The sequence below is a fragment of the Scyliorhinus canicula genome, chromosome 8, assembly GCF_902713615.1.
Source record: "Scyliorhinus canicula chromosome 8, sScyCan1.1, whole genome shotgun sequence".
In the NCBI taxonomy this organism is placed as follows: Eukaryota; Metazoa; Chordata; class Chondrichthyes; order Carcharhiniformes; family Scyliorhinidae; genus Scyliorhinus; species Scyliorhinus canicula.
The window spans coordinates 9,014,876-9,031,531 of record NC_052153.1 but is presented as its reverse complement, the minus strand read 5'-3'; the positions used below and the strand labels follow the sequence as shown (position 1 = coordinate 9,031,531).

The 16,656-nt window shown below is 57.0% G+C and overlaps 1 protein-coding gene across 3 annotated transcripts in view; it reads right to left on the bottom strand.

The window, feature by feature from the left end:
• The window catches only part of musk (muscle, skeletal, receptor tyrosine kinase), a 176,613-nt gene that overhangs the window by 96,750 nt on the left and 63,207 nt on the right, over nucleotides 1-16,656 (bottom strand). The window lies entirely within an intron of this gene.

The following is a 16,656-nucleotide window of genomic DNA, read 5'->3' as shown; positions in this document are numbered from 1 at the left end:
AATCACAGCTAATTATATTAGAGGAGAATAGGGCGCTGCCTGGTTGGCAAGTTGACTCCGATTGGCCGAGGCATTGCCATGAAGAAAGCCACAGGGAACGATTGGCTCCCCAAGCTCTGGGGCAATTTAAAAAAGGGGCAAGGCTTGGACATATTCCTTTTGTTTGCAGAGAATGGGGCCCTGTGTGTGAATATATGTCATTTCTAGCAAGTGTAAATGAGCCATGGTACGAGTTTGGCTGATTGTCTTAAATTGGGTGCTAGTCCTAGAGGATGGAGAACACTGTACAGAGAGATAGAAAGATGCGAAGGACAAGTCAAAGTGATGCTTTTTTAAAAAGGTTAAAAATTTAGAAAAGAAGAAGGGTTAGGGGTGACCTGATACAGGTCTAAAAATTATGCAGGGATTTGATAGGGCGGACATGGAGAAGATGGGCTGAATTACACAGATCCATGGCAGGGGCTGGTTTAGCTCACTCGGCTAAATCGCTGGCTTTTAAAGCAGACCAAGCAGGCCAGCAACACGGTTCGATTCCCGTACCAGCCTCCCCAGACAGGCGCCGGAATGTGGCGACTAGGGGCTTTTCACAGTAACTTCATTGAAGCCTACTCGTGACAATAAGCGATTTTCATTTCATTTCACTTCATCCTTAATAAAATGTTAATGGGGCAAGGAGAGTCTGCTTAGGTGAATAACAGCTGCCCTACATTCATTTAACAGCCATAAATAGGCTGGAGGCAGATTACTGCCCTCGGAGAAGGAGGTTCCTGCCTCAAAAAGCCAGACAATCAGAGGCTGGCAGCTCTCAATGGACCAGTAGCCCCAATGGGAGCGGTGGCCACTGTCAGTACTGCACTCAGGTGAAGGGGAGACCAGCTGTGATCTCGATTGGAATTTTGTTACTGTTTGGGGGTCAGTAAGGGAATGGGGGCAAGAGTTTGAGAGGCATGGGGGGGGGAGGGAAAGTGGGGTGGGGAGGGAGTTGCACCTTGTGGGGCCCTCCATTACGCTCAGGGGGACGGTTAAGGAAGAACATCCTCTTCCACTCCACCCAGGGAAAGCTGCCAGGCTCACCACTCAGCGTGGGCCTTCTCTGCTGTTGGTCAAATGTTGGTGATGGCGGGATGAAGCCCTTGAGTGAAGGCCTCAGTTGGCCCACTGGTCAGCAGGCTGCCCAACAACCCCCTGTTCCTGATATAATTGCGGTGGTGGCAGGAGTGGCAGGGGTGGGAGGGCAGGCTACGTGCTGGATTTAACATGCCCTTGCCTTCAAACCTGCCAAGTGAAGGAGCATTAAATCTACTCCAATGTGTCCACTTGGAGTCCAGAACAAAGACAGTCTCTGATAAATCTATTCAGGAATTCAGTTAAAACATCTCTGGCCGAGGGTAATGATAATGTGGAACTCACTACCATAGGGAGTGGCGAAAGTGGATAGCTTGGATGCCTTTAAAGGAAGACTCAATGAACACATGAAAGAGGAAGGATCAGAAGACTTTGGCCAGGCTTCTCAGTTTGGGAGATTCCATTGTCTGCAGGGGGTGACATGCAGACACCTTAACGTGGTGCCTACCCTCTTGCTCAACTATGTCCAACGGCCTACATGCCGGCCCCAGCCTGCACTGCATCCCCTGCGCCGTATGTCCCACCCCCACCCCCCCCCCCCACCCCCCCAACCTGCCTCTCTTATCGCCACCCCCACTCCCGACCGTTCCCAATGGCATTTCTGGCCCCAGCACCCGTCACTGCTGACAGGGGTACTGCTGGCGGGTGCTACCCATACCAGGGGCGGGATTCTCCGACCCCCCCGACCCCCCGCTGGGTCGGAGAATCGCGGGGGGGGAGGCATGAATCCCACCCCTGCTGGCTGCCGAATTCTCCGGAGCCGGGGATTTGGCGGGGGCGGGAGTAGCGCCACGCCAGTCGGCGCCCGCTGGCAGCGCCCCAACCCCCCCCGACGATTCTCCAGCCCGCGATGGGCCGAGTGGCCGCCCGTTTTCGGCCAGTCCCACCGGCGTATATTACACTAGGTATTTCCCGGCGGGACCGGGCTGCGGGATGTCTCCGGGGTCCTCGGGGGGGGGGGGGGGGGGGGGGGGGGGGGGGGGCGCGGGGGGATCTGGCCCCGGGAGGTGCCCCCATGGTGGCCTGGCCCGCGGTTGGGGCCCACCGATCCCCGGGCAGGTCTGTGCCATGGGGGCACTCTATTCCACCATGTCAGCCGCTGTGATCCTCCGCGATGGCCGAAGCGGAGATGAACACCCCCAGCACATGCGCTGCGATGACGCCAGCACACGCTGGTACTCCCGCGCACGCGCCAACTCGGGCCGGCCAGCGGAGGCCCTTCGACGCTGGTTGGCATGGCGCCAAGCCCCTTCCCTGCTGGCCGGCGGGGCGCAAACCATTCCGTCGCCGGCCAGGCCCCTGAAGGTGCAGAGGATTCCGCACATTTGGGGCGGCCTGACGGCGGAGTGGTTCACGGCACTGCTCGGTGCCAGAGTTGCCCGCTCTGCCGATTACCGCAGATTCCCGCCCCGGAGGTACGCTCTGAGGCACCCGTCCAGCACCCTCCTGTCGTGGCTACTGTGGGTGTCCACCTTGGGTTGGCTCATGATGCCCGCCGGCGGGTGGCACCCAGTTGTGGGGGGGGGGGGGGCGGTGTTGGTGGGGTGGAGGGGGGGATGGAGTGTGGATGTGGTGAACCCATCTGGTCGGTGTCACTCTGTGCAACAACCGGCAATGGTGGGCAGCCACTGGGGCGCGCAGCAAGATGGCTGCCGTGAAGGCCGCGGCAATGGCGGTCAATGCCCGGACACCCTGGTCCAGGGGGGGCAGGGAGGGGGGTCATGCCGACCCCATGGCCCATCCCCTGGTCTCCCCTGGCCCTGGCAGACATAACCCCCGCCCCCTCCAGCCAGACCTGCCAATGGCTGGACCGGCAGCCCATGGTCACACCTCTGGGAACATGTCCTTCCTCCTCTCTCACCCTCTGTTCACGATAATGGCATCCACTGTACTTGCGGAGTAGAGCGCATTCACATCGCGGTTGAGACACCGGAGCATGGCATTCCGTCGGCCGTCCAGCGCCAGCCACGATTTTCAGCCCACCCGCATGTCTCCACCCAATCGTGCTTGGCGATTCCGGTGTGGCTGGACGGAGAATCCCGTGCTATGTTCTCCTGTCAGAGCTGAATGGCATCTGATTGGCGCTCACACTGGGAGGGTGACTCAGAAAGCGAATCGCAATGCTTAGCCATGCAAATTCATGCATGGCGAGGATTACAGGGGATTCCCTAGAAAATCCCGCTAACGGGGCACCATTCTGAGTGGGCGGTCCGATAGCGAGGTCCGGCAGGTGGACCCCCATTGCAACGCAATTCAGCCTCCCCCTCCCCAACCCCTATCACCCCCCCTCCCAACAGTACAGGGGTGACCCAACCCCCCCACCCACACTAGCCCCCCACCAGAAACCCCCGAATTGCACAGACCCCCACCAGAGACTCCCAATTGCAGATACCCCCACACCCCCACCAGAGACCCCCCCCCCCAAATAAGAGGTTGCCTGCTAGATGCTGAACATCATTACAGTTAGTTTCACAGCTAGGCACTTCAAAGCCCAGCTATGATTGGCGGCTAAATGGCCCATTTGCATCCTCCCGCTGGTAAGGGGGGGGGGCGGAACTTGACCCCGCCACCAGCGGGAGACGGCGGAATGCGGTCGGCTCCGAGCGCCGATCCCGATTTTTGCCTGACGCTGGATTCTCCGCCTGGTTGCCTTTCTGGCAATCGCGAAACCTCGGATGAGATGAAGTGAGATGGAAGGAACGAGCAGCACGAAGGCTAGCAGAGACTAGTTGGGCTGAATGGCCTGTTTCTATGCTGTAAACCTGATGTAAAAGTGGGGCAAAGATCAGTAAATATATTTTCATTGACAGAGCAAGCGCGGTTAATATTCAAGTTATGACTTCAAACGGAATTAGTACAAATCTCTGTGCTATTAAGGCAATACTAGACTGTCTATAATATTTAAAACAAAAATACATTGGAACGTCAGTATTTCAAACTCTCCACCTCGACATCGTCGGTTAAGGTCATTGTGGGGTTGGTAAACTTAAACCAAAATCGACACTGATTCTCGGTCCTTTGAGCCCACAAACCTGACAGTTGCCAAGGCAATACGTATCACAGCAGCATGTGTTTGCAATGAGGCCCTGAGCAAGAGGCTGAGGCAGCACAAAGCAGCGAGATCAAACACTCCAAGAAGGGAAAGGAAAACACCTCTGTTATGTCTGGCGGCAGACGTGCCCTGAACATGAACAGAATGAATGTAGCAGCCGACAGAACTCCCGTTCGCATTTCTAACTGGTTAAGCTCGCTTTGGAGAGCAAGTCGGCGGATGAGCTCTCATTTATCTTCCTGCCCAGTTGCACAAATACGTTCGACGCGGAAGAGTTCCAATTCTGTCCACGTTCAAACTGCCCCTGGGTTCAGTTTGGCTGTGCTGAAGGTGGTTTTGTTGGGATTCCGAAGGTGGTTTTGTTGGGGCAGTTCCTCAGCTTGCCCCCCCCCCCCCCCCACCCCTCACCCATCACCCCTGAACCCGCCAAGCAGGTTTTAAATACCTTCATCCTTGTGGTAGTATGACTAGGGGTATTACGGTACCTGGGAGTGTGAGCTGCTATTGGTGTAGAAGGCTCGCTGCCCATTGGCCCAAAGTGTTGTCTTCTCATTGGTCGAGAGGAAGGTATCTCCGCCTACGAGGCGGAGTATAAGAACCCGTGTTTCCCAGCAGCCAGGTCATTTCTGTACTCCAGCTGCTGGGCGCACTTCTTGTAGATTCAAGCCTTCGATTCGGACTGCTCCTTCGTTTCTGTGTTCATTGACCGCGCGTCAATCCTCAACCCCACTTTATTTCTGTAACATCTGCTCCTTCAGCCTCACAGTCCTCCAAAATATCTGCGCACCTCTAACTCGAGCCTCTTGTGCATCGCGTGATTTTAACCCCTCCGTGTGCTGCTGATGGCCTCCAGTTGCTTCGGCGTTATTCTCTGGAATTCCCCCCCCCCCTCCGCCACCCCTCCATCTCTCTACCTCACTGTGCTCTAAGTTACGACTTAAAACCCACCGCTTTGAGCAAGCTTTTGACCACCTGATCTAATATCTCGGCCCTTCGAGCAAGCACGGCTCGGTGTCAGAAGATGCCAGTGGATATATTGCCAAGTCAGGATGGTGTTTGGTTTGGAGGTGGGCTTGTAGGTGGTGCTGTTCCCATGCACCTGCTTCCCTTGCCCTAGGTGGTAGCGGCCATGGGTTTGGAAGGCGGGAGGCTTGGCAAATTGTTGTAGTGCACATTTCTGACAGGATGCACCGATCCTGGAGGGAGTGAGTGTTCTGAGATGGTGGATGAGGTGCCAGTCAGGTGAGCTGCTTTGTCCTGGATGGTGTCGAGCTTCTTGAGTGTTGTTGGAGCTGCTCTCATCCAGGCAAGTGGAGAGTATTCCATCGCACTCCTGACTTGTGCTTAGGAGATGGTGGACAGGCTTTGGGGAATCAGGTCGGCCAGTAGGTAACTCCAAGATATTGACCTGTAGCGATGGAAAAGCTGTCAGACATTCCAAATAACGTGCATGTTGGAAGAACATAGAAGTTGCAGGGGTTCCCAATCCATTGTTGTGCTGTTTCTTCTCGACAATAGATGTTGCAAGTGAAGGAGATACTGTTGAGGTAACCTTGCTCCAGTTTGCAGGTTACACATACAGCAGCGATGGTGCACCAATAATGGAGCAGATCAACTTCCAACCTGCTCGGAGGGGCTCTATCCTTAATGCTGTTGAGCTTCTTGATTGACTTTGCAGATCCCCCAATCCAGGCGAGTGCTGAACGTTCCATCAAACTCGTCTATATGGACGGAATTCTCAGACCCCCCCGGGGGTCGGAGAATCGCCCGGGGCCGGCGTCAATCCCGCCCCCACCATGTCCCGAATTCGCCATCCCCGAGATTCGGCAGGGGCGGGAATCGCGCCGGTCGGCGGGCCCCCCGTTGCGATTCTCCGGCCCGCGATGGGCCGAAGTCTCGCCACTGATAGGCCTTTCCCATCGGTGTGGATTAAACCACCTACCTGACCGGCGGGATTTGCGCCGCGGGCGGGCTCCGGGGTCCTGGGGGGAGTGGCGCATGGCGATCTGACCCCGGGGGGTGCCCCCACGGTGGCCTGGCCCGCGATCGGGGCTCACTGATCGGCGGGCGGGCCTGTGCCGTGGGGGCACTCTTTTTCTTCCGCCCCGTCACCCCCTCCCCTGCGGGTGCGCCGGTATGATGTCAGCAGCCGCTGGCGCTCCGGCGCATTCGCGGACTTACACCGGCCGGTGAAGTTCTTTCGGCCCCGGCTGGCGTGGCGCCAAAGGCCGTTCATGCCAGCCGGCGGAGTGGGAACCACTCCGCCACGGTCTTAGCCCCTAAAGGTGCGGAGAATTCCAGGCAAGAATTCCACACCTTTGGGGTGGCCCGACGCCGGAGTGGTTCACGCCACTTCGACACGCCGGGACCCCCTGCCCCGCCAGGTAGGGGAGAATCCCGGCCCAGATGGAGAGGCTTTCAGGTATCATGAGTTGAACCACTTATTAGAGTATTCAGCCCAATGCCCTGTTCTGGTATCAGCACTGTTGACATTGCATTGGTCCAGTTAAGCTTCTGGTCAATGATGACCTTCTCCAAGATTTTGATGGTGATTGTCTTGGTGTTGTGCGGTGCTGTTGAAATCCATCGGACTTTCTCTGCTTGGAGACGGTCAATATTTATCATTTATGTAGCAAGAATATTACATAGAGTTTACAGCACAGAAACAGGCCATTCAGCCCGGCTGGTTTATGCTGATATTTACACTCCGCACGAGTCTCCATGCATCCCTATTTTATTGAACCCTATCTGCATATCCTTCTATTCCTTTCTCACTCATATTAATTCCTGCTCAGATTCTGTTCCACCACAAGTTCCACATTCTCACCACTCCCTGGGTAAAGAACTTTCTCTTGAATTCCTGAATGGAATTACTAGCGATTACCTTACATTATGGCTCATAATTCTGATCTCTTCCAAAAGTGGGAAAAGTCTTCTCCCTCTGCCCTAGTGCTTCCCAAATTTCTGCACCGTGACCATGTTTCAAGGCTCGAAAACTGCCCTGGCCCCTCAGTGGTAGTGGTGGGTGGGAGGCAGCAGGGGAGGGGGGGGAAATATTCAGAGATCTTCATAACCCTACCTGCCTACTGGCTTTTTTGGAGCAGGAGCCAGGTCTCAAACATTGATCATTTAGGCCAGGCCCATTATTAAAATAACACAAGGATTTAAAGAGGCCTTGCACCTGTTAACATTGAGCCTGGGCTCCAGGGCCGGCATTGCCAACTCAGAGCTCTCGAGGGCCAGGATTCTCCGATCCCGCGGCCAAGTTCTGGCGCCGGTGTCAAAAGCGGCGCGAGCCACCGCGGCGTCAACGGGCCTCCAGGCCCAGGTATTCACCCCTTCCCAGGGGGCTAGTATGGCGTCAGAATGGTGCCTGCTGCTCTGGCGCATGAAAGCCGGCGCGCCACGGCCTGCGCGAGTTCACTTGTGCGCATGGGTTCCCGTCTCTGCGCCGCCCCCCGGGCAACGTGGCGGAGCCCTACAGGGGCCCGGCGCCGAGGAACATAGGACCCCAAGGAAATAGCCCCCCCGCCGGTTGGTAGGCCCCGATCGTGGGCTAGGCCACCGTGGAGCCCCCCCCCCCACCCCCAACCAGGACTGCCCCTGCAGCCAGAAGTCCCGCCGGGTGGGACCATGCGTAACCCATGCCGGCGGGACTCGGCCGCACTCGGCCAGTTGAGGCGCGGAAAATCGGCGGGGGGGGGGGGGGGGGGGGCACTGACAACGGCCCCCGACCGGCGCGGCGGCGATCCCGCAGGCGCCCAAGAATCAGCGCCGGAGAAACAGCGGGCCGGCGTCGGAGCGGCGGGGACGATTCTCGCGTCCCCCTCGGGATTCTCCGACCCGGCGCGGAATCGGAGAATCCTGGCCCTGGTCTGACACATCAAACATTTTCATAATTTTGAAGACCTATTTAAGGTCACCATCGATCTTCTCGAAGATCAACAGTCTTTCCTGATGGTTGTAACATCTCAGTTCTGTTACTAATATTTGAGATCGAGTTACCTGCCACATCAGCCCAGGTCTGCATGTTACCCATGTCTAACTAGAGGCTGGTATGGGCTACTTTATTGTCAGAGGAGTTGCGCACAGGAACATAGAGGACTTAGCAGCAGCAGGAGGGCATTTAGCCCTTTGAGGCTGCTCCACCATTCAATATCATGACTGATTGTGGTATCAACTCCACTTTACCATCTAACCCCACATAACCCTGGACTCCCTCGTTTATCAAAAATCTGTCTCACTCCGGGCGCTCCGGTTTCCTCCCACCGTCCAAAGATGTCCGGGTTAGGTGGATAGACCGTGATAAACCTTTCCTTTAGTGTCCAAAAATGTGCAGGTTGGGTGGGGTTACGGGGATAGGGCGGGGAAGTGGGCCGAGGTAGGGTGCTCTTTCAGAGGGTCGGTGCAGACCTGATGGGCCGAATGGCCTGCTTCTGCAGTGTAGGAATTCCGAGTTCCCCTCCTTTTATATTCCGTTCCTCTTGATGTGCCGTTTGCATTGTTTAGTTTCCGTCAAATCTTTGCTCGTATGCTGGTGGGCCTTGTTATAATGCTCTGTATACATGTCCGAGAGGTTCAACTTTGTTTCAATATCATCATAGAATTTACAGTGCAGAAGGAGGCCATTCGGCCCATCGAGTCTGCACCGGCTCCTGGAAAGAGCACCCTACCCAAGGTTAACACCTCCACCCTATCCCCATAACCCAGTAAGCCCACCCAACACTAAGGGCAATTTTGGACACTAAGGGACAATTTAGCATGGCCAATCCACCTAACTTGCACATCTTTGGACTGTGGGAGGAAACCGGAGCACCCGGAGGAAACCCACGCACACACGGGGAGGATGTGCAGACTCCGCACAGACAGTGACCCAGCCGGGAATCGAACCTGGGACCCTGGAGCTGTGAAGCGATTGTGCTATCCATAATGCTACCCTGCTGCCCTGTGAATTATAGACCGGCGCAGGAGGCCTATCCACCCATCATGCTTGTGATGGCTCTCGGATAAAGCTATCCAACTAGTCCCACTTCACCCGGCTGTTTCCCCGTAGCCCGGCCAATATCTCATTCTTCGGTATTTATCCAATTTCCCTTTTGAAAGTTGCTGTTGAATATAATCCCAGCTCTCATTCAGGCAGCGCACTCCCGATTGTAATGAAGTCACTGTGTGAGCTGGACTCTCCGTTCCTGAGGCTAAGAGCCAGCTTGAACGGAGAACATGGTGCCGGCTGTGCTCGAAGCCTAACCTGCCAACTGCGCCCCCACAGCCCACCCCCTGGTCAACCCCCCACCAGCAGTCCTCCCCAGCTCGAGCAGAAGACCCCCCCCCCCGCCATGGCGCCGGTTTGGAGGGGTCTGACCGGCGTCAAACCGGCGGCCGTCCCGATTCCGGCATCGGAATCCATTCTCCGCCCGATCGCCGATCACACTTTTGGCCTGAGCTAGGGAGAATCCCCCCCCCCCCCCCCCCCCCCCCCCCATTATCTTGCCCCATGCTCCTTTTGCCAATTATCTTCAATCCATGATATTATTTTACTGACCCTCCTGTCAATGAAAACTAAACTTTGCCCTCGCCTTCTGTCATCTTAGGGGGACAAGCCCAGCTTCTCTAGGCTGTCGAAGTAAGTGAAGCCCCTCAACACTGGTACTATTCCAACACACCCCCTCTTCACCCTCATTCCCTCAGAAAAGATAAATGGCGCACTCATCCGGCCGTTCACGTCGGCATGATTTTCCGGTTGCTCCGATGACGCATCCCCGTCGCAGGTCTGCCAGCGGCCTGGGGTGGATTCAGCGGGAAATCCCATTGATAGCATTGGGACCAGCAGACTCCACTGCCGGCCAATAGCCGACTGCCTCTCGCTGCCGGGAAACACGCCACGGGGAGGCCAGAGAGTGTCATCCAACATCGAAGATGTGCAGGTTAGGTGGGGTCATGGGTTACGGAGATAAGGCGGCAAGTGGGCCTAGGTAGAGGGTCGGTGCACACTCAATGGGCTGAATAGCCTTCTGCACTGTAGGAATTCAATGGTTCTACCTCCCCACCTAAGGGCCGGGATTCTCCCCTACCCGGCGGGGCGGGGGGTCCCGGCGTGTCGGAGTGGCGTGAACCACTCCGGCGTCGGGCCGCCCCAAAGGTGCGGAGACTTCTGCACCTTTAGGGGCCAAGCCCTCACATTGAGGGGCTAGGCCCGCGCCGGAGTGGTTGGCGCTCCGCCGGCTGGCGTGAACGGCCTTTGGCGCCACGCCAGCCGGGAGATTTCGCCGGCCGGCGTAAGTCCGCACATACGCCGGAGCGTCAGCGGCTGCTGACATCATCCTGGCGCATGCGCAGGGGAGCGGGTCTCTTCTGTCTCCGCCATCGTGAAGAAGATGGCGAAAGCGGAAGAAAAAGAGTGCCCCCACGGCACAGGCCCGCCTGCCGATCGGTGGGCCCCGATCGCGGGCCAGGCCACAGTGGGGGCACCCCCCGGGTCAGATTGTCCCACGCTCCCCCCCCCCCAGGACCCCAGAGCCCGCCTGCGCCGCCGATCCCGCCGGTCAGGTAGGTGTTTTGATTCCCGCCGGCGGGAGAGGCTTGACAGCGGCGGGACTTCGGCCCATTGCGGGCCGGAGAAACGCCGCGGGGGGCCCGCCGACCAACGCGATTCCCGCCCCTGCCGAATCTCGGGTGGCGGAGAATTCGGGACACTGCGGGGGCGGGATTGACGCCGGCCCCGGGCGATTCTCCGACCCGGTTGGGGGACAGAGAATCCCGCCCAAGGAGCTGAACAATGTTTCATTTCTTGTATTAATACATTTTATTGTTTCCCTTTTTTTTAGATTAAGCCTTCTTAAAATAATCAGCAGGAAGCCTATGTGTACATAACAGCATACACATGTTCGGAATGCTTTGCAGCGAACACATTTATGTCATGGTACAGTCATTACTGCTATATGGATAACACGGCAGACATTCTAAACCAAGATTCAGCCAATGCTCCTCATGAGTTGGCACCTTACGAGGTCAGAGGAATAGAGGGGGCATCGATTCATCCAACAATTTCCCCCCTTCCCCCCCCCCCCAGAAATCCCTTGCCTTGTTCTGAGCTTCCGGTGTTAGCTGTGTGGGAATGACAAGGCATGGATTTGAGTCTTCCCAGTCCAGGAAGTGGAATTTTGCCATGACCGTGTGGTTCCAAACAGATCACAAGCCTCCCCTTTTAAAGGCCTATTAAAAAATACCCCATAAAAACATATTGAACTATTTAATAACCATTAAGCCGCGGGATAAGAATTGGGTTGGATTTTTGCAGCCCATCTATCTGTCTTCATTCTCTTAACTGCCCATTCTCTGGCACTTATGTGACAAGAACATGGCTAAAGTGTTCACAGCATAAAAACAGCACATTCAGCCCAAATAGTCCAGGTTGGTGTTTTCTTGCAATTCTTTCTTGGGCTATGGGCAAGGCCAGCATTTGTTGTCCATCCCTAATTGCCCTTGAACTGAGTGTCTTGTTTAGGTCAAGTGAGAGGTCATTTCAGGGGGCAGTTAAGGGTCAACCAGGTTGCTGTGGGTCTGGAGTCACGTGTAGGCCAGACCGGGTAAGGACGGCAGATTTCCTTCCCAAAGAACATTAGTGAACCAGCTGGGTTTTTACAACAATTGACAAGGGTTTCATGGACATCATTGATAAGAGTGGTTTAATATTCCACATTGAGTATTTCAATTGAAAATCCACCATGTGCTGTGGAGGGAATTGAACCCATGTCCTCATAGTGTCAGCTTGAGCTTCTAGTTCAGCGACATTACCACTTCGCCTCTGCCTCTCCCTAAACACTCTACAGTAGCCTCCTCCTACCATTTTGGGATGGATACGCCTCTATTCCGTTCTCCCTCATGTATTTATCCAGCTTCCCTTTAAATGCATCTCTACTATTCAACTCAAGCACTCCCTGTGGGAGCAAGGTCATTTCATGGCCTTCTTTCCTATAGACAGTGGGTGGGATTTATCATAGAATTATAGAATTCCTACATTGCAGAAGGTGGTCACTCGGCCCATCGAGACTGCACCAATCTTCCGAAAGAGCACTTTACCCATGTCCCCTCACCCGCCGACCCCACCCTCTGCCCAGAACCTAACCTGCACATCTTTGGACTGTGGGAGGAAACTGGAGCACCCGGAGGAAACCCACGCACACACGGGGAGAAAGAGCAAACTCCGCACAGACAGTCACCCGAGGCCGGAATTGAACCTGGGACCCTGGCACTATGAGGCAGCAGTGCTAACCGCTGTGCCTCCACGTCGCCCATCACCGACCCTCTTGCAGCGTGTTTCCCAATGGCGGACGCAGCTTGTCATTGGCCACCAGTGGGATCCTCTGCCAATGTGTGCGGAGACTTCTGCACCCTTTAGGGGCCAAGCCCTCAACATTGAGGGGCTAGGCCCGCGCCGGAGTGGTTGGCGCTCCGCGCGGCTGGCGTGAACGGCCTTTGGCGCCACGCCAGCCGGGAGATTTCGCCGGCCGGCGTAAGTCCGCACATGCGCCGGAGCATCAGCGGCTGCTGCCGTCATACCGGCGCATGCACAGGGGAGGGGGTCTCTTCCGCATCCGCCATTGTGTGGCTCGATCATCCTGCCGCCCGGGAGCCTATAGCCGGAAGATCCTGCCGACCGGAAAGACTGCGAAATGCCGCCCCGTGTATTGGCAACCTTAATAATAAGAGCCATTTTTAAAAATGTATTCAAGAGCACAGTAGCACAGTGATTAGCACTGTAGCTTCACAGCGCCAGGGTCCCAGGTTCAATTCCCTGTTGTCCCCATGTCTGCGTGGGTTTCCTCCGGGTGCTCCGGTTTCCTCCCACAGTCCAAAGACGTGCAGGTTAGGTGGACTGGCCATGCTAAATTGCCCTCGGTGTCCAAATCAAAGGTTAGGAGGGGTTATTGGGTTGCAGGGATAGGGTGGAGGGGCTTGGGTGGGTCGGTGCAGACTCGATGGGCCGAATGGCCTCCTTCTGCACTCTATGTTCTATGTACATGAATCTCACTGCCCAGCACTTGGTCATAACCTTGAATGTTATGATATTTTAAGTGCTCATTCAAGTACTTTTTAAGGATTGTCAGGTTTCCTGCCTCAATGACCCTCCCAGGTCGCACATTCCAGATTCCACCACCCTCTGGGTGAAAAAACCTTTCATCAAATCCCCTCTAAAACCTCCTGCCTTTCACCTTCAAATTATGCCCCCTTGTTATTGACCCTTAGAATGGCCTCCTTGGGCACTGCAGTAATTCTACGGTTCTATATGGTTTGGCCATGATGGGTGATCTGCTCAAAGTATTTAAGACTATGACTGGGGTTGAGAGTGTAGGTATAGGGACGGTGTTTCCACTTCCGGAGGAGACAAACTTAGGGCCTTAAATATAAAATAGTCACGAATAAACCCAAGAGGGAATTCAGTGGGAACCTCGTTATCCTGAGAGTGGCGAGAATGAGGAACTTAGGGCGGAATTCTCTGCTCCCCACGCGGCGTGGGAGGATTGCGGGAGGGCCCCCTGTTATTTTCACGCCCCCCTGGTGCCCCCCATGATTCCCCCCACCCCCCCGCCTCGGAAGAATCTCCTCTCGCCGTTTTACACGGCGAACGGCGATTCTCCGACCCGGATGGGCCGAGCGGCCTGCCGTTCGCGACCGTTTCACGACGGCGGCAAACACACCTGGTCGCTGCCGTCGTGAAACGGGCGCCAGATGCCCGTTTGGGGCTTCTAGGGGGCCGTTTGGGGCAAGAGCACCACGACTGTGCTCGGGAGGGGACAGGCCCGCGATCGGTGCCCACCGATCGTCGGGCCAGCGTCCAAATCGGACACACTATTTCCCCTCCGCTGAGGGGAAGACAGCCACCGCGCATGCGCGGGTTCGTGCGGTCTGCGTGCTGACGTCATCCGCGCATGCGAGGGTTGGAGCCGGCCAACCTGCGCATGCGCGGCTGACGTCATATAGGCGCCGGCCGCGCGTCATTCTCGGCGCGCCGCCGAGAAGTCCGGAGCCCCTCTCCTAGCCCCCCCCGGGTGGGGGTGAATTCGGTGCCGGGAGCGGGCTCCGAGGCCGTTGTGAAAGACGGCCGCTTTCACGACGGCCTTCGCGATTCTCTGCGGGAGTGGAGAATCGCGCCCTTATTACCTCAGGGAGTGGATGAGGTAAACGGTACAGATGTATGTTAGGGGAATCTGGACGACCATTGGACGGAGCAAGGAGTGTGGACGCAGGTTCACACAGAGTTTAAACCCCAACATGAGCCAGACGGCCTTTTCCTGTGCTGTAAATTCTGTACAGTACTCTGTAATGTGGAGCCATAATTTGGATCCAACTCGCAAGCAGACTCAGTCCCAGTATGGTTACAATCTGAATTTGGGGGAAGTGTTCTGTGTCAGTGTAAGTCTGTCTAGGAGGAAAGGTGATGAATTCATGGCCATTAACATGAATTTGTGCCAAATATGAGGTAAGGTTAATGAAGCTGCCAACACAATGGAAAAACCACTAACATACTCAATTTACAGATAATCTTTAGCAGCTGTTAGACTTCATTCCACCCTCTCTATTGAGGAGATAAACAATGTTTTCTCTGTCTTCCCGCTTTAATTATAAAGAATGGTATTATTTTCAGAGCGAATGTTGACTGCGTCAGCCAATCAGGGAGGCGGGTACGTATTATTTTCAGTGATTTTTAAAACTTATCTTTCCAAAGGCTTTTTGGATCAGGTAGGCCTCAAACATTCTGGTCGCTGTCTCGGGCCAGTGTCCAGCTGCCTGACTCAGGCCACTGTCCGGCTGCCTGACTCAGGCCAGTGTCCGGCTCCCTGACTCAGGCCAGTGTCCGGCTCCCTGACTCAGGCCAGTGTCCGGCTCCCTGACTCAGGCCAGTGTCCGGCTCCCTGACTCAGGCCAGTGACCGGCTCCCTGACTCAGGCCAGTGTCCGGCTCCCTGACTCAGGCCAGTGTCCGGCTCCCTGGCTCAGGCCAGTGTCCGGCTCCCTGACTCCTGCCAGTGACCGGCTCCCTGACTCGGGCCAGTGTCCGGCTCCCTGACTCAGGCCAGTGTCCGGCTCCCTGACTAGGGCCAGTGACCGGCTCCCTGACTCAGGCCAGTGTCCGGCTCCCTGACTCAGGCCAGTGTCCGGCTCCCTGACTCGGGCCAGTGTCCGGCTCCCTGACTCAGGCCAGTGTCCGGCTCCCTAACCCAGGCCAGTGTCCGGCTCCCTGACTCAGGCCAGTGTCCGGCTCCCTGACTCAGGCCAGTGTCCGGCTCCCTGACTCAGGCCAGTGTCCGGCTCCCTGACTCAGGCCAGTGTCCGGCTCCCTGACCCAGGCCAGTGTTCGGCTCTCTGACTCAGGCCAGTGTCCGGCTCCCTGTCTCAGGCCAGTGTCCGGCTCCCTGACCCAGGCCAGTGTCCGGCTCCCTGACTCAGGCCAGTGTCCGGCTCCCTGACTCAGGCCAGTGTCCGGCTCCCTGACTCAGGCCAGTGTCCGGCTCCCTGACTCAGGCCAGTGTCCGGCTCCCTGACTCAGGCCAGTGTCCGGCTCCCTGACTCTGGCCAGTGTCCGCCTGCCTGACTCAGGCCAGTGTCCGGCTCCCTGACTCGGGCCAGTGTCCGGCTCCCTGACTCAGGCCAGTGTCCGGCCCCCTGACTCAGGCCAGTGTCCGGCCCCCTGACTCAGGCCAGTGTCCGGCTCCCTGACTCAGGCCAATGTCCGGCTCCCTGACTCGGGCCAGTGTCCGGCTCCCTGACTCGGGCCAGTGTCCGGCTCCCTGACTCGGGCCAGTGTCCGGCTCTCTGACTCAGGCCAGTGTCCAGCTCCCTGACTCAGGCCAGTGACCGGCTGCCTGACTCAGGCCAGTGTCCGGCTCCCTGACTCAGGCCAGTGTCCGGCTCCCTGACTCAGGCCAGTGTCCGGCTCCCTGACTCAGGCCAGTGTCCGGCTCCCTGACTCAGGCCAGTGTCCGGCCCCCTGACTCAGGCCAGTGTCCGGCCCCCTGACTCAGGCCAGTGTCCGGCTCTCTGACTCAGGCCAGTGTCCGGCTCCCAGACTCAGGCCAGTGTCCGGCTACCTGACTCAGGCCAGTGTCCGGCTCCCTGACTCAGGCCAGTGTCCGGCTCCCTGACTCAGGCCAGTGTCCGGCCCCCTGACTCAGGCCAGTGTCCGGCCCCCTGACTCAGGCCAGTGTCCGGCTCCCTGACTCGGGCCAGTGTCCGGCTCCCTGACTCGGGCCAGTGTCCGGCTCTCTGACTCAGGCCAGTGTCCGGCTCTCTGACTCAGGCCAGTGTCCGGCTCCCTGACTCAGGCCAGTGTCCGGCTCCCTGACTCAGGCCAGTGTCCGGCTCCCTGACTCAGGCCAGTGTTCGGCACCCTGACCCGGGCCAGTGTCCGGCTGCCTGACTCAGGCCAGTGTCCGGCTCCCTGACTCAGGCCAGTGTCCGGCTCCCTGACTCAGGCCAGTG